We start from the raw sequence: 23,595 nt of genomic DNA, 5'->3' as shown, positions 1-23,595 counted from the left end.
TGGTGATGTTTCTCTGATAGCTAGGAGGCATGGATCCAGGAATTAAGGGAAGAGAATTGGAGTGGCCCCACTCACTATTATTGTGATGCACTGGCAAAATTTTTGCTTCCTTTCCCCATGACCTTATGCTCTGTTGATCTAGAGGTCTTAGTTCCAAAGAGAGGAGTGCTTCCATCAGGAAAGACACCAATGATTCCATTGGTGAGTTGGTCTCTTTGGGCTTGTGATGCTTCTAAATGAACAAGCAAAGAGGGAACTGCTGTACTGATTGGGGTGGTAAATCCTGATTACCAAGAAGAAACTGGACTGCTACTACACTATGCACATAAAGAAGAGTATGCCTGGAATACAGAAGATCCCTTAGCATCTTTCTTAGCACTGCTACAACTTTTGAGTAAAGCCAGTGGAAAATTGTTGATGTGGGCTATGGGTGCGAGGCTTTTCATCTCTTTGTAGATAACCTAAGCTGACTGTGACTTGTGGGTGTGGAATAGTAAGAGGCTGCAGTCCTGCCCTTGGTGACCATGGCAATGACTCCAGTCCCAGGAAACAGTTTAGCAATGCTAACTCTATAAACTTTAAATATTCAGGCAAAATGCAAACCAAATATGCTAAAAGCTTATCTAGAATGTATAAGGTCCATGCTAAAAGTTTACCTAGGATGTGGATGATATATGCTAATTCAAGCCTATTGAGCACTGAAACAAAGAACAATTTAACCCTTCCTCTCTGTATAAAAGGAACTCAAAATTCTTGTTCAGGGCTTGGGTTTGAAACAGAAAGCTCCTGAATCTGGCCAGCTGTCAATAAATCATTTTTCCTTCTCAAAATCATTCCTGTGTCCTGGCCTTTCTATACAGAAATAAATGAACCTTTCTCAACTCTACAACATTTTGGGGGGGCTCTCTTGAGATTGCAAATGAAAGCCAGAGATGGTAGCATTTTGCCGTCCCTTCCAAATCACTGAGGAAGCTGGGAGGACTTGGGTGAACCCCCAATCTGGGCACCCCTAGATTAAATTTAATCCAGAAAAGATGTGGGCTATACCAGAATCTTCCCAACAAAAATCGAGGGCAATGGAAGGTCTGAAGAGAAAGATTCTGGGAATGAGAAAGAACTCCAAACATGGAAAAAGGTAAGACTCCCCAGGAAAGCACACCTGAAGAACCCTAGCTTTAATTGCTAGGGAGGGAGGCTGATCACCTCCCAAGAGAACCCTAGTAGCCCCAGAAAATTGGGGGAAAGCCATTCTCTCTAGGTCTAGAAAAAGGAGGAAAACCAGGAAAAAGCCTGTTGTTTTGGGTTTGTATAACTGCATGTTAGAATCTGGTACTGGTCTTATATCCACTGAAGGAGTAGAGGCTTTATTATAATAGGAAGGGATGTTTATAGGTTCAAGTTCTAATGTCCTGGAAATTGGTCTGGATTTTAAAAAACTTGGTTACAGGAAAATGGATCAGCTTTTCTAGTGAAGCATGCTTGGTCTGAGTGTAAAGTTAAACAGTGAAAAGGTCTAGCTGGAATCTGTTGTTATGGTGCTGAATTGTGAATGTACTTGCTTTATACCAGATGTTAATGTTAAGTGTTCTCTCTAAGATTTGTGATTGCTGTGGGGGCAGCCATGCTGGAAAAAAAAAAAAATATATATATATATATAGAACTTGTGGGTCAGATTAGTGACCTTTGTGCTTCTGTCTGTGTCAGCTCAATGCTGGTGTGGGAGTTGTGTGGTTATGTAAAGTGGTGGAATTTAATTGAGCTGGAACCCTCCCTTTCCATTGGCAAGGGGTTGAATTGATTATGGGACAAAACTATGGATTCTGGATGTTTGTGCATGCTCTGCTGTCTCATCTCTGGTCCACCCCTTTGCCGGGGCTTGGAGGCCACCTGTGTCCGTGCCATGGACCGGGTTTGTTGGGGCTGCCCTAGTCAGGGTGGCTAGGTCCCTGGGAGGGGTGCTGAATTTGAGTAGGTTCTGTCTGCCCATTTGGCAGAAAGCTGGAAAGGGGGGAGCAGCTTGCCCCTTTCCAGTGAATCCACACCTTCTATTCATAAGCCACATTCCTATTTGATTGTTCTGTAACCAACTGCCTGAAAAGGGGAAGGTATAGTGGATGAAAAGCAAAATCAAAATAAATGCAGTAAAGTTCCCTCCCTAGGGTGTCAAAAGCCAAAGTACATTTGCATTCTGCCCAGGTTCTTTATTTTTCTGAATGTTTCTCTCTCTAAGACTGTAGAAATACTTTGAAATGTTTTATAACTGTAAACTTGTCTGAAGAAAGGAGACTACCACTTGAAACAATAGACCTCTAATCACTTAATAGGCTTTTCAATGGTCTGACTGGGAACTTCAGAGTTGTGAGACTACAGAAGAAAAAGAAAAAATAGGAATGAAATGCCAGTTTCTGGTGCCTAAGAATTCATGGTAAAAAGGTAAAAACAATTTAAAATGAATCTTTAAATGCCAATACTCTCTTGCTGGTAAATTAAATGCATAACTTGCAGATGAGAATTTGGTCCATTACTAAGAAAAGGCAGGACTTCAAAGAATTGTTACTAACAAAATTCTTGTAGCTTAATTAATAAAGGTATCCAATTCACCTTAAGGTTAAAAAAATAATAAAAAGTGTAACTAAGAGTTAACATCATTTATAGATGTATTTATATTATAAAATAGCAGAAAGATAATAGCTGAAATAACTCAATAAATTTAGCCTGAAACTATTACTGTAAGTTTAAATTCTAAACTAACCTTACCTTCATTTATGGTTACTTCAAGCCTAGCCTCACACCTTGCCTTTGCCTATGGTTATTTCATAACAGCTTCTGCCCCTATAGTCCAGGGAAAGGCAGACTCAGGGACATCCCTGTCTCTTGTCCTACTGGTATTAGTAACCCTGCTTTCTCTCAAGAATCCAAGTGCAAACTACATTGCTGCCTGGTGGAATTCTTAGCCCTTGGGTTTAAATGACCACTGGAGTTTTATTATCTCCAAGGACTGGGGGGAAAAAAGTGGAGGGGGGAGTTTCCTACCTTAACTGTCAGTGTTTCTAAGAGTGGCAATTCATGAGAGAAACCAGTCTGTCTCCCTGAGGCTTCAAATAGCCTCCATAAATATACATTGAATTAATCTTGTTGCTTATCCAAAATTCTGCTAAATTCAAGGTAAAATATAAAGTTCTGAAACAAAAGAAAATGATGCTAAAGCATAGGGAACATTTTGGCTACATGCCATTTGTAAAGAAACAAAATTCTTGTGCAAAACTGCACAGTCATAGTGCACATTAAAAAAGTTTCAAGAGTCTTTGAAATGTTTTGCAGTCACACTTATTTTGTAAAAAAATGGAAGTTTTAAGTAGCTAAAGTTATGTTTTTGTGTCAAACTATTCATGCCTGCCTATTTGCTCAAATTGTTGAGGTTAAATATGCAGTTATATAAGTAATATGTATTTCTGAACCACAAATTAAGGTAAACAGTATATAAAATAATGCAAATTATAAGTAACATCAATGAGTTGTGTTTCTGTGTCTTAACTATTTGTGTCTGCCCATTTGCTCAGTGTATGTCTTCATACATCAGAATGATAATATCAAATTAACAAATGAAAATTCTTAAAAAAACTCTATTCAAATTGTTAAAAATTAAATATGCAGTTATGTATGTGAATAAATATTCTTGGAGACCAAATTAGACTAAACAGGATGGAAAAGTCATATAAAAATCTGATTATAGAAACTATTGGGAAAGGGCCTCCTCTTTGCAAGAGCTTTGAGGGCAGGACTAGGTGTAGCAGATTAAACCTATCTACTAGGCTGAGGAATTAAGAATCAGTTTGCCCTGTAATTTCCCAGTTTAAACCTTTTGACAGACATGAAATAAGGGTAGTTAGTGGTTCTGTTAACAAATTTCAGTAAGTAAAGGGAAGTCCATAAAAAAAAAAAACTATGGAGAGATCGTCCAGGATTATGATTAAACAAATTAGATAATTGTGTAATGTGTTTTGAAACCTGGTAGTCAATGTGTTTTTAAAAATTATTCATTTTCAAACTTAAAGAAAAAGTTTTAGCTTCCTGTAAAGAAAAAAAAGAAGAACATTCCTTGCATAAACTATAATGGTTTCATTTTATTTAGGTTAGGTGTAACCTCCCTTAGTTGATAAAATACACATTAGATAAATTAACATGTGTGCAAAATCTTTAGAGTAAAAAATAATTATAAGTTCATGTTAGTAGAATAAAGCTAAAGAAGAAAGATTGTAGATATGCTCTCTTAAATAAATAAATTTCTTTGGTTAGTAATTATAATTTAATAAGTTTATTTAAACATAAGGTAACTAGTCAATGTGGTTGTAGTCAATTATAAAGAGTTTGTAAAACATCTTCCAAACTGAAGATGTTTAAATAGTTCTAGTTCTAGAAGTCATTGTTAACTAAAAACTTGGATTGGTATTGGTTGCAAAAAATAACTTTGTGGTAATAAAACCTGTCTGAAGGCCACCGCAAAGTGCATATTTAAGTAAATGATAATAAAAAGTTATCTTGATTCTATTGAGAATCCTCTGTTTTCATTTTAACAATGAAAAATAGTTTTTTCCCTCTATTACTAAAGTAAAATACCTACTATTATCTTAATGGTAAAATTGTATAAGTAAACAGTATCATTTAATATATGATGTGTTGCATTAAATTGTTTAAAATATATATTAAAAACAAGGAATAAACTTTAACTTTGTCAAACTCTTTTGTGCATTCAAACCAGGCCTAGAATACATTACAGGTTGCCTCTCCATGTGAGTTATTGGCTAGGCTGGTCACTGACCCCTCAATTAGAAATATTTGCTATATCAGCCTCTGGTTCTGCTCCTGAAGTCTCTGTAAACTACATTGCAGTTTCAAGCTCCTGCAGCAGCCAGTGATGACTTGGTACAGCCAAGTGTACAATAGATATCACCTCCAGACTGGCACTGTTCCATAGTACCAGAGAGCAGTATGCACCAGCCTGGTAGAATACTGGAAACTTTCTCTAGGATCAACAAAGCTGCGGCTTGCTCACTGTGTGAAGAACATGCTAAGTGGAGCCATGATACCAGGATACTGTAAATAAACCTTGAACACAATTAGCATAATGGCCTGCTCCCATGGAGAGATAACATGTAAAGTATTACAAACCTGACACTTAAAACTATTAATTGCAACTCAGAAGCCTTATGCATTAAGTAATACATTAATTAATATTAAAGTGCTGTACTTTTATCCTGTACTAAATATATACTTAATAATTATAACGTTATCTTTTCTACTCTGGATCAAGTACAAAAGTATATTAGACATGTTAAATTCCTAGTAACTTTATTTTCTAAATAATTAATCGACATGTCTATAAAATAAGGTAACAGTCTTAGCCAGGCTCAGCCAACTTACTATTCAAGTGTACTCAACTGTGTAGCAAAAATAAGGTTTGCTTGCTAATAATGGGTAACCTATTAAACAGTCAAAATGACCAGAAATTGTACAATTAAAACCAAAATTTTATTCTGTAGTTCTGATCCACTCCGACAACTAAAAACTAAGAAAATTTCCATCTTGTGCACTAATCCTGAATGAAACCAACTGTCCAAAATGTGCCAGTTCACCAGCAGCATCTAACAGAACACATGAGTGCCAATTATTAAATAGCCTGCAATGTCTTCAAAACAAAGCTAAGTATCTATTGCAATTTCTCTCTGAAAATAACTTAGAGAAAATAAAATATATATATACATACTGTCCCCACCAACTTTAAGAAAGGGGTGAAATCTTTATAAGCACCTAACCTTGTCTACCTCTGTAATCTAATGTCCTCTTTTAAAAATGGGTATTCCAAAATTTTAATTAAGTTTGTTTCTTTCAAGTGAACATCTTATTAACCATATGAAAACTTCATCCAACTTCATACAGAATGCCAGATCCATCTTCCTCCAGTTAAAATAAAGTAAAAGTTCTACACCTTGTTAGGTAATGACTACAGCCAATGGCCAGCAGGAAGCAGTTACAGAAAAGAGATCATCTCCCTCCAGCACCCCTTTAAGATTAAAGATGTAAACTCTTTAAGGGTAAAAACAAAATCAATAGATGGATCTGGAGCCTGACTGGAAATCTGCATGAGCACCAGTGGCTCCAGGATGACTGCAGGCCCCAGCCCAGGACTCTGCTGTGCAGAATGAAAATTTCTAAACTTCTAAAAACAGGATCTTGGATGCTACACTGAAAATTAATAAATAAAGTAATCAATCAAAACAACAAAAAACCACCCACCTCATAGCTCCAACAATAATTATGCCAAAGCTTAGCAAGTTAAGCTTCAGCATAAGGGGGGAAATGATGTGGGCTGTGGGTGGGAGGCTCTTCATCTCTTTGTAGATAACCTAAGCTATCTGGACTTGTGGGTGTGGGATGGTAAGAGGCTGCAGTCCTGCCCTTGGTGACCATGGCAATGACACCAGTCTCAGGAAACAGTTTAGCAATGCAAACTCTATAAACTTTATATATTCAGGCAAAATGCAAACCAAATGTGCTAAAAGCTTATCTAGAATGTATAAGGTCCATGCTAAAAGCTTACCTAGGATGTGGACAATATATGCTAATTCAAGCCTATTGAGCACTGAAACAAAGAACAATTTAACCCTTCCTCTCTGTATAAAAGGAACTCAACATTCTTGTTCAGGGCTTGGGTTTGAAACAGAAAGCTCCTGAGTCTGGCCAGCTGTCAATAAATCATTTTTCCTTCTCAAAATCATTCCTGAGTCCTGGCCTTTCTATACGCAAATAATTGTACCTCTCTCAACTTCTACAAAATTATAACAACCCAATTGACAGTGCTGCTAATGACCAAACTCTTCAGAAATAAAGCTGAAATACTTGCTGAGGATAAAGGGAGTGTGGAATGGATAATGGAAGAAGGTAGTTAAAAATACACTTGTGACTATGTGACAAGTTGCTGCAATGAAGACTATAATTGCTATGGTTATTTCTTCCTTTTTAAAATTATGAATTTTTTTTTGTGTATAGATGTATAAGCAAGCACACAAATATATTTGTTTTGTTCTCTCTACTATCCCCTTACCAAGAAATGGTTAGTGCATTTTCAGTTGTATGCAAGACAGTTCTATCATGGTAGGCAAAAATATAACTGTGCTAGTATCATTTGGAGATGAATTTGGTTTAAGGAAATATGTGTGTGTACCAAGTTGACAAAGGGTGGACTTTGGTGGTTAACTTTATAGGTAAACTTGTCTAAGTTTTGAGGTTCAGTTTTTTGATCAAGCCCTGGCCTGCTTGTTAATATGAGGGTATTTCAAGAGGGGAATTGCATCTATAATTAGTTGATTGCATCTATGAACCAAAAAGGAGATTTCTCTTAAAAATAGGGGAATTGTCCTCAACCAACCAGTTGGCGGTCTTAAAAGTCAATACCAAGGAACTCAGAGATGAGAAGATGAACTCTGAGTGATTTCAGCACTGATTCTTGGCAGAATTGCCAGCCAGCCAATTTACCCAGGGGAATTCTGTCTAAGAACTTTGGCAGCACATTTATCAGATTTTTCAGTTTGGGACCTGCCCAATGCAGTTGGAATTTCCAGCCCTCATGGTTGTGCTAATTTCTTATAATAAATCATATGCACACACACACACATACTGTTGGTTCTATTTCTCTGGAGGACTCTAACTAAAGAAGGACTATATTTAACTCTAATCTGAGAGAAATTGGCCAAGGATTCACTGATATGGCCTATGAAAGACAGTATCTTGTCTTTCCATACTTTCTCAGTCTGTTTGATTAATATTTTGTTAGTGTTAAGGTATATAGTTCATCCTCATCTTTTCTCAGGAATGTAAAATTCTGGTGTCAATTTCAGGAGATTTGAAACTATATTTCCAAATAATACATGTGCATTTGAAAGTGAAAGTAGGGCAGGGTTACTTTGAAATATTACTGGTGCTAAGAAATTGGCTGATTTTACTTCTGATGATGTAGTCTGTACTTATGTCACACAATCAAAATATAGTTCTAGGAGTAAAATGGTATTGAAGGAAAGTGGAAAAGGGGGAAGGCATTGGATATATGGGAATTCCCTATATTTTCTGTGACTTTTCTGTAACATGAAACTCCTTTGAAAATAAAATGAAAAAAAATAGACACTGGGGAAATATATGGAAGAAAATGTCAACACATACAGTGATGAAGGACACAATGTCTGAAAATTTTTATATTTCAATTTTTTGTATTTTGTTACTTTTTAAACTTTTTTCATTTTCTTATTAATTTTATTTGGTTATTTTGTTGGCTTCATTTTTGGAGAGGTTTTGGATAAAATAAAGTTCACAAATGTGGCAAGGGAGGATCACTGATGTGTGGTGTCACTGATGGGGGATGTGTGGGGAATGGTGCACCTGGATCACGCCTCTAAGGCAAGTGAGTACATTCAAGTGCTCATGGGGCATTTTCTTAGTGGATGAAGACCCAAACAATAACTGAAATAATATTGCATTCCCATCCTGGAGAAACCTGCTACATTCTCTAATAGAATGGCAAGAATCCCTCAAGTACAAGGGCAGTGCCTAGGGAAGGACAGACCATTATGCCAGGCCCTTGATATTGATGCTTGTACTTATGAACCTTTTCTTGTGAAATTGAAACTTAGCCTAATATTATATATTGCCTAAGAATGACCTCCTGAAAACCTCCTTGATGCTCAAATGTGGCCTCTCTCTAGTCCAAACTTAGAATATAAACATACTCTCTTTGTCCCAGCATAGGGCATGTTGCCTGGGGATGAGCCTCTCTGGCACTGGGGGATTATTACCAAGTGCTAAGTAGCAATGCATCCAGAAAAAGACCTCAACCAAAAGGGGAAATATTAAATACAAATGAGTTTTTATGACTAAGGGATTTCAAAGGTTGTGCTTAAGCACATCTCAGCAGAATCGCATTGACTGCCACAGTAAACAGTGCCCCCAACAGCAGAGCTCCTGAAGGCTCTAGAGACATCCAGACTCTATAAGCAGGGCAGACAAGTTCAGTAATCCAACACTTTGTCAGTGGCCAACTTGTAATTTAAGCTTCCTAGTGTAACAGATTTAGAGTCATTTATAGTTTCCAGACACATGACTCTTCTGCCTGTTTTTATTTGAACCTATAATTAGCACTGTACTTTTTAAATATATTTCCCAGAGAATGAAATCTTTGGTCCATTCATGTGCCAGTTGAGCCCTGAATCTCAGCAGAGTTGCAATACCTACTCTCCATTTCACTGGACTCAGCCAGGACAACTCACAAGGAGATGATGATGGACAATGCCCATCCCAAGGAACAGAGAGTGTTTGCAACAGCAAGCAAGATAATTCAATTCATATGCCCCATGGAATCTAAGTCTACTCACAATTAGAAGCAGAGCGGGAAAGAACAATGGGCTAAAGTAGACTTATTATTGCTCTATTATAGGCTTATTATTATTCTAGCAATTGAAGAACTTTTATTATTGATAGAAAGGCGGTGGCCACAGAGATTCCGAGGGGTGGGAGAGGGATGAATAGGTGTAATATGCGGGCATCTTCAGGACATTGGAATTGTCCTGCATGACATTGCAATGATGGATACAGGCCATTATATATTTTGCCATAACCTACAAAATTGTGCAGAGCAGTGTGTAAACTATATTGTAAACTATAGTCTATGGATATTAGCAATGCTTCAATATATGTTCATCAATTGTAACAAATGTACCACACTAGTGAAAGATATTGTTAATGCGGGAAGTGTGGGAGGGGGAGATTGTGGGATGTATGGGAATCTCCTACAAATTTTTTATGTAACATTAAATATAAATCTTAAAAAAAAGGAAAAAGAAAAAAAGAAAAAAGATGTAGTGTTAGGGGAGATTGAATTTGTTGTGAACTTTTTCATAAAGTAAGGGTGAATAAAGTTGAATTTCCTATGCTTATAAACTGAAAAGAGTCTATTTCCCTGCTCTCCTTTCTAAAATGTTTCTTTGGAAATGAGTAGGCCTAGGGTCTTTTCTCTAATATATTGAATGTAGATAAAATTCTCCAGCTGGCTCTCCACTGTGACATTTATAACCCAGGGATGTCTGTGCTCTACCCCTTTTGAAAAAAGGTAGAGCTCTGGGCTCCCTGATGAATTGAGAGAAATTGTATTATTCTTTGGTATGAGGATAATTAACTAAAAAGATGGTGATCTCAATTCCCAAGAGAATACAGGATGAACTATATGAAGGGACATTCAGCCAAGTTCAGGATATACTTTCAATTTGTGCTGTAAAGTCCTCTATGAGAAAACAGGATACCATTAATTCTAAAAAAAAAAAATGTGACATATGAGCTAAGAAACAGTGTGGCAAAAAAGTATCATATCTTCTTGCATTTATAATCACTTGCAGACTATCTATATATGTGAATTTGGTTCTACTTAATCAATAATAATGGATTTATCTTTCTTTCTTACGATGTTGTAGAGAGGGCACACCTTGAAGTAATGGATTTTTTTGTTGCCTACCCTCCAATCCCTGTACAGAGATGAATTTGGACATATTGGTTACTAATAATTTGATACATGGTATTATAGAATGATTCCATTTATGAAAAAACTTGCAAATCAATAATACATGGACAAAATCTTAGAACAAGTTATGTTCCAAGATTAACAACATTTCTAATTGAAGGGAATAGAGATATTTTTTATTTTTATACTTTACTGTAAGTTGTGATTTTTTTCAACGATTATGAATTACAATAAATAAAAACTCATAAACAATGATTAAGGGATTTCCATTTTGAAAAAATTATCATTTATTTCAAGAAAACATTCTGCTATGAATCAGAAATTTCAATTCATGATCATTTATTTGTTAGACAAGTATTTAGCAAGCAATGAGTATATACAAAGTTTGTCATACAGTAATGATCAACTGGGCACAATTGAATTATTTATATCAGTTAGATCAGATATGAAAGGCTAGAATGAAGGACTTTAATGGTCATCTTGGTTTGGGCAGCAGAAGAAAATAAACATGCTCTGAACTGTTGCCTCTTGTATTCCACAGTCATCCAATTTAATCTGGTGTCTTTTGTGGAAAATCTGGAGAATTTAAAGATTTTTACCCAAGCATTAAGGAATATAGGGTGAGATCCTAAAATGGCCAGTCAATGTGTTAATAGAATTTGGGGCTATATTCAATTCTAATATGAGAGGAATTTGGTCAAGGAAATTACTGATTTTGCTTGTCTCCCCTCTTGCTTTTTTAACATTTTCAGTCTTTCTAATGAATATTTTGGAAATGATAAGTTCTCAAGTTTATTTCTATCTTTTTCATAAATGCATTTCTGGTGCCAATTTCAGGACAAAACTTGACATTTATTTTCTATTACATAAGTGTGATTAAAAATGAAAGGAGAACAGAGCAACTTTGATATGTAACTAATGCTAAAATGTCACCTGCTTCTTATTCTGACTGATAAAATCTATTGTTTATATCAGGAAATCAAAAATTGTTCTAGGGGAAATTGAATCCTTTGTAAACGCTGTACACAAAACAGTTGCATTTCTAGCCTTCAAACTCCTTTCCAGATAAACTATAATTATGGTAGGTAGATAAATTTTGGGAGTGTTGGTTAAGAATAATTTATGGTATGTACTATATGATTCCATTTCTGAAAAATACTTATAAATCAGGGATCGAAACCCTCTCAAGAATGTATACTCTCAAATTTACTGTGTTTCTAGTTTATTGAGGGGGTTTGAGGTTTTTATTTTATTTATTTTTTGTTTGTTTGTTTGTTTGAGTTACCAGTGTGGGGGATTGAACCAGGAATCTTGTCTGCTGGAAGTGAGCACTCAATCACTGAGCCATATCGGCTCCCCTAGAGATGATTTTAAACATCATTTGTGTGTATTATGACTATTTGTATGACTGTGAATCATTTTATTAATCACAGAAACACTCATATAACAAAAAGTATTTCAAATTTAAAAAAAGAAAACCATTTATTCCAAGTACATATTCTGAGTAATTTTATGTATTGAATATTAGAATTCATTTGTTCATTTGTTCATTAATTTGTTAGACAAGTACACAAGAAATGACTATATCCAAAACTGCTATATGTTACATCCACTGTGCACATTTGTTTTACTTACTGTAAGATAGACCAGATAGAAAAAACCATTTGGAATGAGTGATTATACTGGTATCCTTGCATTGAACAATCCCCCAGGGGCTTTTGTAGGGCTGAAAAAGGTCCTTTATCTTGCTGAGCAAATAAAGGAAAAAATGTTTCATGACAATAGCAGGTTGAAACTGGGGCAAGTTATTATTTTATCCATGTGGTAATTTACTTTAAACAGTTTAGAATAATCAGTGTGATGAGTGTGTTTACAAGCAACTCTAATTTATAACCATTGTGTGAGTTAACAAATCTATGAATTGCCCTAATCTTTCACTTTAAGAGTTAGTGTTAAAGACAAATGAATTGGCTAAGAGACTTCAAAGTTAGTCAGGAGGCAATCCAGAGGTTACCCTTAAGTACATCTCAGTAAGATCTCACTGACTGCCAAAGTAAATACTACCTCAAATAGCAGGGCTCCTAAGGGCTCTGGAAACACCCAGATACTATAGTCAGGGCAGATAGCTTAGGAGTCTGGTGCCTTACCAGGGGGCCCTACTTTGGAGTTTATGTTCCCCAGTGTGATAAAGTTAGACTCAGTTGTGATTTCCCTATACATGGATCTTCTGCCCCTTCTATTTGAACCTATAGGTAGTACCAGAGTTGATAGGTACAAGTCCAAGATAATTTAAATCTTTGGTCTGTCAATGTACCAGCTGGGCCCTGAATCTCAACAGAGTTGCAACACCTACTCTCCAGTTCATTGGACTCACCCAGGACAAATAACAGGAAGATGATGATGGGCAACGACCACCCCAAGGAACCGAGAGAGTCTAAAACTGCAAGCAAGAAAGTCCTATCCATCTGCCCCATGGGATCTAAGCCCCCTCTCAATTAGAGGGTGAGTGGGCATCACCATTCCAGAATCCTCAGCATTGGGGGATAAACTATGGACTCAAGTAGACCAACTGGTATTCTACGATAGACCTATTGTGATTCTAGCCATGTAAGAACTTATATCATCAATGCAGAGGCAGTGGCCAGTGGAGGTTCTGAAGGCAGGGAGAGGGAAAAAACAGGTATAAAATGGGGACATTCTCAGGACTTGGGAATTGTCCTGAATGACATTGCAATGATAGATGCAGGACTTTATATATCTTGCCATAACTTACAATATTGCATGGGAGAGAGTGTAAACTACAATATAAACTACAAACCATGCTTAGTGGCAATGTTCCAAAATGTGTTCATTAACTGTAAAGAATATAGCCCACTAATGATGAATGTTGTTAATGTGGGTCAATGTGGGAGGTATGGGGAGCAGGGCATATGGAAATCCCCTATCTTTTTGTAACATCTATGTAACCTAAAGCATTTTATAAAATATATATATATATTAAAAACAGAGTTAGTGATTTAGGAGAGTAAGCATGGTATTCTGAAGTAAAACATAGTATTTGTTAAACAGCCTAAAGGTTAGGAGAAATAACAAAGTCAGTGACATTTAAAGTATCCAATTGTTTAGAAGAGGTGAACAGATGCAGTACCTTTTTATGAACAAGGTATATAATATGCCACCCAGTAACCCATTCCAGCTGTGCATTGTTCCAGAGCTAGAATTTCTGCCCCTCTTCTCTCCACTGCAGGGAGAATCCTTCTACCTAAACCAACTTCAAGTCTAGCCATGCTGCCACAGAACCTCACTGTGTCTACCTTGACATGCTTCCCAGACAGGAAACTCCCCAAGTTGCAGATGGGTTGTTAAATGTACTTGTACCTCTTTGCTTTAAAAAGTGTACCTACACATGTCAGAATTTAATACAAAGCTGTTTTTCATAGAACTTGAAAACGTGGCATCAAGTTTGTGAGGTTGAGTTTCCCTGACTTCTAACCACTGGGAGCAACTAATGTTACTGAAAGAAGCCAATACCAGAAAGGGCCACTTGGTTTCATCAGTACAAATGGAGGGCAAAGGGGCAGGAGAAAGCCCCTGTAGGTGTTGGCAATAGAGTTGTAAGAACCAAAGACTAGTTTAGTTTTTAGATAAAGGAAGAAAATATTGATTAATATAACCTGGCAGCATACTGCCTCAGTCTCCCACTCCCGGGTTAAGCAGGAACAAAGGAAACCAGCTTAAGACAGTCCTATAGGCAGTTAAAAAGATGCCCAAGAAAAAGCTAAATCAATACCAATTCAGCACTAAATTCCATTCCTTATTTGGCAAAGGGGAGCAGGTAAAAACTAATGGTTGGAATGTGATGGGGGAAGCGGTTAATCACAAACTTTTGTGTGGGCAAGTTAGATCTTCTTGGATAGGCTGTAACATCTGAAGTATCCAATCTATGGAGAAACAGAGGAAGGGCTTGTGTGCTAGGCTTAGGAGTATAAATTGTGTCATTTATCTTTGTTCAGCATGCCAGCCACATTTTCTGGTTGTGCCCCCCTTCTTGCAAGACTGAAAATAAATTCTTTTCTTCTCCACAATTAGGTGAGCCTTATTTTCTTCCAGAAGAAGATTTCTTTCTAACAGCTTTGGGGGCTCACCTGGGATTCTGAGGTTTCAGAGAGTGGACCCCTGGGGTGGATGACTGGGAGGTGCACCCTGCTGCTTAAGTGGCCTTGGACTCCACTGGTGGGGTCCTGGCCTCAGGCAGCCAAGAGGCCCAAGAATAGATGCTTAGATCTGCTGACTGTGGGTGAGAAAAAGGGAAGGGAACATCTGCCTTGCGTTGACCAGGTGACTCCATGCATGGACCAAGGTAAGAACAAAGGTTATTAAGTATTACCTTGGTGGTCAGGAATTCTGATGATTCTGAGGTTCACTGTGTGTGCATGAGATGCATGACATATGGCATGAAGTGAGTGCAGAGTCCCAATTCGCATTTCCTTTCTCTCGTGAGGGAAAGGGCCAGAGACAGACAAAGCAAAAGATTCAAAAGAAAGAGACCCAGACAAGATTCAGAATGGGAAATAGAGGCAGTCAGTCAACTGGGAAAAAGGGGAAGGGGGTATCTGTAGGATCCCCTGGAGACATTCCTCCAGATAGTCCACTGGGGAGGATATTAATGCATTGGACTGATAGTGATTGGACCAAGGGAAAAGACAAGAAGAAAATGATTAAATACTGCTGTTGTATATGGACTAAGGAAAGTATTTTACTGCCTGACATATTCTGGCCAAAATACAGGGCAGATAAGGACTGGTTTTGTGCTGACCTTGTACTGTATGTTAATGGAAAACACCCTTCTTCAAAGAAGAATCTGACTATGCCATGTGCTGGTTAAAGGGAAAGGGGGCCACTTTCTATCCTATGAAAGCTGAAAATCCAGTCCCCAAGACTATGCTTAGGAAACTAAGGTTGCAGAAATAAAAGATGTAGAAACTAAGCCCTGGGACCCCCTGTCTAATCTCTCTCCTCTTTATGTTCCCCCTCCCTTCCCAGGAGAAGGGCCATTAGACTTGGAGGGTCCAATAGAACCCATTGTAAACCCTGGGGAATCAAGAGGAGCCAACATCCCAACCATTTACAACACACCAACAGCCAAGGAAAGAATTGGAACAGTGTAAGATAAAAAAAAAATTTCCATTCCCCAGAGCATCTGAAGAGAGTGAAAGAGCAGAACTCCACTGAGCCTTTGTATCTGCTGACAGAAGTACCAATGGAACCAGGGGAAATTGGCAATGTAAACACCCCACTGACAAGTACTGAAGTAAGGAACTTCAAAAAGGAGATGAAATCTCTAATGGAAGATCCAGTGGGGCTGTCTGAACAAGTAGATCAATTCCTAGGTCCTAGTTGATATGCCTGGCCTGAACTTATGTCCATACTGAATATTCTCTTTACAGAAGAAAGAGCAATGGTGTGGAGGGCAGCTATGAAGGAGTGGGAAAGGCAGCATCTGCCTGGACAGGGGGTAATGGCAGCAGAACAGAAGTTCCCAAACACAGACCCTAATTGGGATAGTAATGACGTGGGGGACAGAGCACAAATGAAAGATCTTAGAGACCTCATTATACAGGGGATCAAATTGACCATACCCAAATCTCAAAACTTGAATAAGGCCTTTGAAGTAGCCCAGGAGAAGGATGAAACTCCCTCTGCTTACCTGCAACGATTGAGGGACCAAGTGAAGAAATATTCAGGGATGGACCTTGATGATCCTGTGGCTCAGGGAATGTTAACAGTCAGCTATGTGAAGGGGTCTTGGCCTAACATTCAGAAGAAGATTCAGAAAATAGAAGGATGGATGGATAAGCCATTGGAAGAGTTATTGAGAGAGTCCCAGAAAACTGTTTGTAAGGAGAGAGTAGGAAAAGCAGAAAGAGAAAGCAAAGGTTATGATTAGCAGAGTTGATGAAATGGTTAGGAAAAGACTGGAGAGCAGTCAGGGAGGGAACAGGCAGAGGTGAGGTAAGATAAAGATGCAAAATGGGCTTCTTTAGATAAGGGGACAAGGAGAAGGCAAGGCTCTGCAAGGTGCTATCATTGTGGGAGGCCTGGTCATTTCAAAAGGGAATGCCTGAGTTTAAAGAATGAGAGTCAGGTAATTCCCCTCATGAATTTTGAGGATTAGGGGGTCTGAGGCTCCTCACTTCTAAAGCCCACTGGGAGCCTTTAGTAAATCTAAGGGTGGGCCCATATCAGGAAGAAATTATATTTCTAGTGGACACTGGCACAGCCCGATCCTCTGTGACTTATCTCCCCAGAAGAACCAAATTCTCTGGAAGTTCCCTTACAGTCTCAGGGGTAAAAGAAGGATTTGAGGTCCTCATTCTTTCTCCCACTAATATTTCTTGGGTAGACAATCTAATTGTAAGCCCTTTGTTGTACATCCCAGAAGCCAGCAGTAATTTGTTGGGAAGGGACTTAATAGTATTCATAGGTTTGGATTTGGAAGTAAGGGATGGGCAGATAGAAGTAGTCTTAGTCATGCTCACTGAAGAAGATGAAAAAAATATCAGAGAGAGTGTGGGTAAGAGAAGGGAATGGAGCAGGTTTGCAGGTACCCCCTATTAAAATTAAATTGAAAAAGGAAGGGGAAATAATATCCCATTCTCCTTTAGGGGAGGCAGGAACTTCAACCCTTCATTGAAGGCCTCCTTTGGGATGGATTCTTGGAGCCCTCATGTCCCCCTTCAATTCTCCTATCTTGCCCATTCAGAAATCAGACCTAGTTGGAGGTTGGTACAGGGTCTAAGGGGCATTAATCAAATCATTCAGGTTTGACATCCAGTAGTCCCAAATCCATACACTCTCCTTAGTAAGATCCCCTGCCATCATAAATGGTTTAGTGTAATAGATCTAAAGGATGCCTTTTGGGCCTGTCCCCTTGATCTAGAGAGTAGAGACTTGTTTGCCTTTGAGTGGGAAGATCCCCCTACAAGAAGAAAGCAGCAATATAGGTGGACAGTTTTACCCCAAGGCTTCACAGAATCCCCCAAACTCTTTGGGCAGGAACTGGAAAAAGTATTGGAGAAATTTTCAATCCCACCTCAAATTTCCCTTTAACAATATGTAGATGATATGCTATTATCAGATGAAGAAAGACAGATAGTGGTCCAATACAAAGAGCTTATTGAATTTCCTGGGAGATCAAGTGTTAAGAGGATCAAAAAGTAAGCTACAATTTGTAGAAAAGGAAGTCAAATACCTGGGTCATCTCATTAGTGAGGGAAGGAGGAAGATAAATCCAGAAAGAATTCAGGCCATTACTGAATTACCTCTTTCCCGGACAAAAAGAGAACTAAGAAGATTTTTGGGATTGTTGGGATATTGTAGATTACGGATAGATTCTTAGGCATCCCAAACCAAAGGATTATACCAAAATCTGTTGGAGGAGGAGCCTGACAAATTAGAATGGAATGAGGAGGAAGTAAAGGTCTTTGAGGGGCTCAAACAGGCATTAGTGCAAGCTGCTGTTCTAGCCCTCCCCTCCCTCAAAAACCTTTCCATCTATTTGTGACAGTAGATAAGGGGACAGCCTTAGGAGTCCTAACCCAGATCTGGGGAGGCCAGAGGAAGCCCATGGCCTTCCTTTCCAGAATCCTGAATCCTGTCTCCAGGGAATGGCCAGGGTGTGTTCAGGCCCTGGCAGCAACTGCTCTTTTAGTAGAAGAAAGCAGGAAACTGACCTTTGGAGAGGCCATAGTTGTTAGCATCGCTCATCAGGTCAGGACTATTTTGTCTCAAAAAAGCAGGAAGATGGTTATCAGATTCCAGAATTATGAAATATGAGGCAATTCTAATGGAAAAAGGTGATTTAATACTGACAATTGATCATAGTCTGAACCCAGCTTCTTTACTTTGGAAAGGTACCAACCAGGTAGAAACTCCTGAACATGATTGTTTAGACTTAATTGAATAGCAAACCTGAGTCCAGCCTGACCTAGGGGATCTTCCCTTACATTTGGGGGAAATTTTGTTTATAGATGGGTCTTCAAGGGTCCTGGAAGGAAAAAGGCATAATGGCTCTGCAGTTGTGCGTGGGCTAACTCGTGAGGTGAAAGCAGCTAGCTGACTGCCCAATGATTTGTCAGCTCAAACTTGTGAGCTGTATGCATTAAATCAAGACCTTAAATTGTCAGAGGAAAAAGATGGTACAGTCTACACAAATTCTAAATATGCCCTTGGTGTGGTCCACATCTTTGAAAAAGTTTGGGAAGAAAGGGATTGATCAACAGCAGAGGGAAGGAATTAGTCCATGTGGAACTGGTAAAACAAGTATTAGCCAGTCTGCTCTTACCAAGGGAAATATCCATGGTACATATAAATGAGCATCAGAAGTGTCACACTTTTGAAGCAAAAGGCAGCACATTGGCTGATGAAAAGGCCAAAGAGGCTTCCCTCTCTTCCCCTCTGGAACTAATGGTCCTGAAACCCTCCATCCCTGAAGAAATTGGAATCCCTGTATTCTCTGAAAATGAAGTAAAAGAACTAGAACAACTGGGGGTGACCTTAGATAGCAAAGGGAAGTGGCTGGCAGATGTTGAATAAATGAATAATGAGGGAAGTACTAGTGGTTTTGCAGCAAAGGAGTCACTGGGGAGTACAGGCCATGTATGACCTGGTCCTCAAGCATTTTGGCTGTATGGGCCTTCATACTATAGCCAAACAAATAAGTGAACAGTGCATAATCTGTCAGAAAGTTAATAAGAAATTTCTAAGAAAGCAAGTGCCAGGGGTAGGGAGCTCAGCCTCAGGCCATTCCAGAGCATTCAGGTTGATTATACTGAAATGCCCCCTGTAGGTCAACTAAAGTATGTCTGGTTATTGTGGATCACCTGACAGGGTGGGTAGAAGCATACCCTCTTGCTTTAGCTACAGCATCAGGGACTTCAAAAATTATCATTGAACAAATCATTCCCCGATATGGGTTAGTAGAAAACATAGATTCAGACAATGGTAGTCACTTTACATCCAGAGTGTTGCAAAATATTATGCAGGGTCTAGGTGTCACATGGAACTTCTATACACCCTGGCATCCACCATCCTCAGGGAAAGTGGAAAGAATGAACAAAACCTTAAAAAAATCTCTCTAAGTTCGTCTTAGAAACCAAATGACCATGGGTTAAATGTTTACCTATAGCTCTGTTAAGAATCCGAACTGCCCCTAGGAGGGAACTGGGAATTTCTCCTTATGAAATGCTTTTTGGTCTGCCCATCCCTGTGAAGTGTGGAGAATTCCCCTCCTTTGAGTCAAAGGATCTCTTTCTTCAAAATTATATACTGGCCTTGTCTTCTACTTTGTCATCCCTCAGACACCGGGGTTTGCTGGCTCAGACTCTGCCTCTTCAATTTGCAGTCCACCAACACCAACCTGGCATCTGGGTCCTAATCAAGTCATGGAAAGAGTCCAAATTCCAACCGACCTGGGAAGGAACTTATCATGTCTTGCCGACAACTGAAACAGCAATCTGAATGGCAGAAAAAGGCTGGACTCATTACACTCGAGTAAAGGGACCAGTACCTGGACTGGATAATAAGTACCCAACAACTTTGTCTGAGTCTTGAAAAATAATTTCAGCCCCAGATCCCTTAAAGATCACTGGCGCCCAACGTGGGGCAAGGCAACTCCACCACAGCCTCACTCCATAACCTGGCGGCCCCCCCCCCTCCTCTCTTCTCACCGTGGGGCTTCTCTCGTGCAACATTGCTGCTACCTGAGCCTTGGCTACCTCATATGATCCACGGCGGTCTGGGAGAATCGCTGGATGGCTTTCTCCTTCCATGTCGGGGGCTTATACCGACCCGCTATGATTAAGAGGCGCCAATAAAACTCTCAGGAGCTCGTGCTTGAGCACCTCCACCCCTGCCTTCACCTCTGCCTCCTCCCCTTTGCGCTTGCTCCCCTTTGCCTTGCTCCACTGCTCGTCGTTCCGCCCTCCCCTCATCGGGGCCTTCTCTTGGCCCGCGACCACCGTCGGAGCCCCACCGGCTCCGACCCCTCGTCTCACCGCGCACCTCGGCTCCCATCGCCGTGCTCTCAAGGTAAGGGCCCCTTTTCTTATCGGCTCCAAAAGGCCATTAGCAATGGGTAACATCCTATCTGCTAAGCAAGCCCCGCAAGTTCGGGCCCTCGCCGGTCTCCTAGACACTCACCGGTGTAAGGTCTCTTTGAAACAGCCCCAAGTCTTCTGTAACCGCGGCCCCCCATGCCGCCATCGCTCTCAAGCAGCTCCAGCCCCGCTAAACGGCCCGCAACCCGCTTTCCCCGGCCCGCAGCTTGCGGAGCTTCCTCCTGTCTCGACCTCACTCCTCTTCTCAGCCATCCAAAGCGTCCTTTCTCGTCCCCCGCCCCCCTCCTTTTTTGCTTGAACCCCCATTGCGTTGCAGATTGGGCCACCCCATGTCGGCCCGCCCGTTAACGTCGGCCTCCCTCGCGCCTGTGGAGATTTTGGCCTTCTTGTTGTCCTCGCCTACGTCTCCACCACTCCCGACACTGCCGCCACCACCGCCGCTGGTGCCCTGACGCGACTTGTCCTCACAGCTGCGATCCTCCAGACCATCACACAGTCTGCCTCTGCCGCTCTTCGCCGCCAAGAAGAGATCAACTACCTGTAACGCGCTGTCATCCTGGACTTTTAACAGCAGATGGACCTTATAGCCACCGAGACCAACGAGAATTGGACATTGGCCACCCTTGCTTGCAATGGCAAGATACCGCCCCCCAAATTGTACATTTATATCCCCGGCATACTCACCTCCCTCTTCAGCCCTGCTTCCCTCATTGCTTGCTGCCTCTTGGGCCTTGGCTACTTGCTACTGCTGCCATCCTGGCCCTTATTTGAAAAGAAGGGGGAAATGCGGTCACCCCTCGGGCTGTAGTGTGGTTTGCTGGCCTGGCGAGGGGTGGCGGCCGCGGTAGGCCTATTCCAAGCCGCTGCCCCCATAATAGGGTGGCTGGTCGGACCCACCGCCACCCCTGAAGGAAGCTCGGCATGGGCGCAGAGTGCCCTCGGGTCTCCCCTTCTCGGCAGCCATGCTTCTGCGGCCGCCCCTCCTCCCGGATGGCGCCACACGATGCCTGTGGGGCGGCACCCTTCTTCTTCTTTCTCCCTGCGCAGGCGCAGGGCGGAAAATTCCAGTCTGCCCTTTTCCCCTCCCCCGACAGCAGCAACAGCCAGGCGTGGGCGGAAAAATCCAGTCTGCCCTTTTCTCTCCCCCCGACAGCAGCAACAGCCAGGCGTGGGCGGGAAACTCAAGTCTGCCCTCCACCCCAGCAACAGCAGCCACCAATCCCTAAACCCTGCCCCTTCCCCCAGCAACAGCGACAGCCAATCCCTAACCACCACCCCTCCCCCGTCCAGTACCGCCCACTGACCTTTCGCTGGCAACCAATCAGAACAGGGCGTGGCTTCGACCAATCAGCCTTCCCCAGCCCCTATAAAACTGTTGCCTCTCCCTCAATAAAGTGGACTTGTGTGTTTACCTTGTCTCCATGGTAGTTCTTCTGCCGTGCACCCTCCAGTCCTGAGAGCCCCCGACAAGGGCCTGGCCTCCCTTGTCCCCAGTTCGTTGCCTGCTTCTCCGGGCGACCCCTTCATCGCCGGCTTCGCCGGGCGACCCCGTCAGCCGAACCGCGCAACCCCTGTGAGACCGACCCCTCGTCTGCTGCCGGACCAACCCCTCGTCCCAAGCGGGACCGACCCCTCGTCCAGAGCTGGACCGACCCCTCGTCCGCAGCCAGACCCCACCTCTACCGACCGAGCAAACCGTTGCAGATCACACTGAAAAAACAATAACTGGGGGGGTGGGAGGAGGAGGTTGAGCTGTGTATTGTCCTAGTCAACAATGGCCCTAGTCCTATCATAATACCAAAGGAGGAATTTAGACCTTAAGTTACAGGTGAAAATAATCTTACTAGCCATGATGTTCCAAACCCAAGAAGCAACTAGCCCCATCAAATTAGTTATAAATGTGACTGAAGGTCTGGAGACCCAGACAGTGCAGTTTGATGCCTGCCAAGTAATAGACTGTGGGAATTTAGAGCACCAGCGATGGCTGAGTGCGGAAAATAAACACCTATGACCAGAGCCATTGGGGAATGGTTACAGTCGAGCCCCTCCTTGCTCCTCCTGGGAGGATATATGGTGGACTACCCAGTATAAGAGATGGACCATGAATATAGGATGGGTCTAACCGAGTTCAAGGCCATTAAAGGGTAAGATAACTTTTTATAAAGATAATACCCCACCAGACTGCAAAAGTCTTCAGTGCAATTCATTATAATAACTATTAAGAAAGCAGACAAATTAGAACCTGGGAGTAGTGGCAGCAACCAAGTTGTCGATAGAATTTATGGAATGGGAGCAGATGTTACAGGTAAAGATCTTCTGGGGAGGTTCCATATCCAAGTCCTTCCTCCACCTGTAGATATGACATTGACAATACCCTGTCCAGCTAACCCTTCAGAAATACCACAGGTAAACCCACCGAAGGCCAGTTCCCCAATTCAAAATGATCCCAAAGCAGTTTGGATACTTAAGGCAGAAGATTTAAAGCAAATCATAGAAATAGAGAGAGGATATGGGGACACAAATGCTTGGATAGAATGGATCAAATATATAGTCCAGAGTCTAAATGAAAGCAACTGTTACGCTTGTGCAACAGGCCAGCTCACAGCTCATATTGTACCCTCTGCTTGTCTCTCTCAACAGGGGAAAGGATTCCAAGACCTTGGAACTATGGCCTTATGTACACAAGTGTGGAACATAAGCAGTGATCGTACTAACAATTTCTCCAGTTTGGTCAGACCTTGAGCACACCTGTGGTGGTATTGTGGAAAGGGCGTTCTCCAGCCAATACTGCCTGAGAGGTGGGGTGGAACCTGTGTTTTGGTCCAATTGGCTATCCCATTCACCTTGGCATTTGAAAAAGAATCCCAGGGAGGGAAAAGAGAAAAGAAGTTTACTTGGTTCTTTTGATGAGCAGATCTA

Source organism: Dasypus novemcinctus, chromosome 9 (genome assembly GCF_030445035.2).
Source record: "Dasypus novemcinctus isolate mDasNov1 chromosome 9, mDasNov1.1.hap2, whole genome shotgun sequence".
Classification (NCBI taxonomy): domain Eukaryota; kingdom Metazoa; phylum Chordata; class Mammalia; order Cingulata; family Dasypodidae; genus Dasypus; species Dasypus novemcinctus.
The sequence above is the reverse complement of the archived record's forward strand: the minus strand, read 5'-3'. Positions refer to the sequence as shown.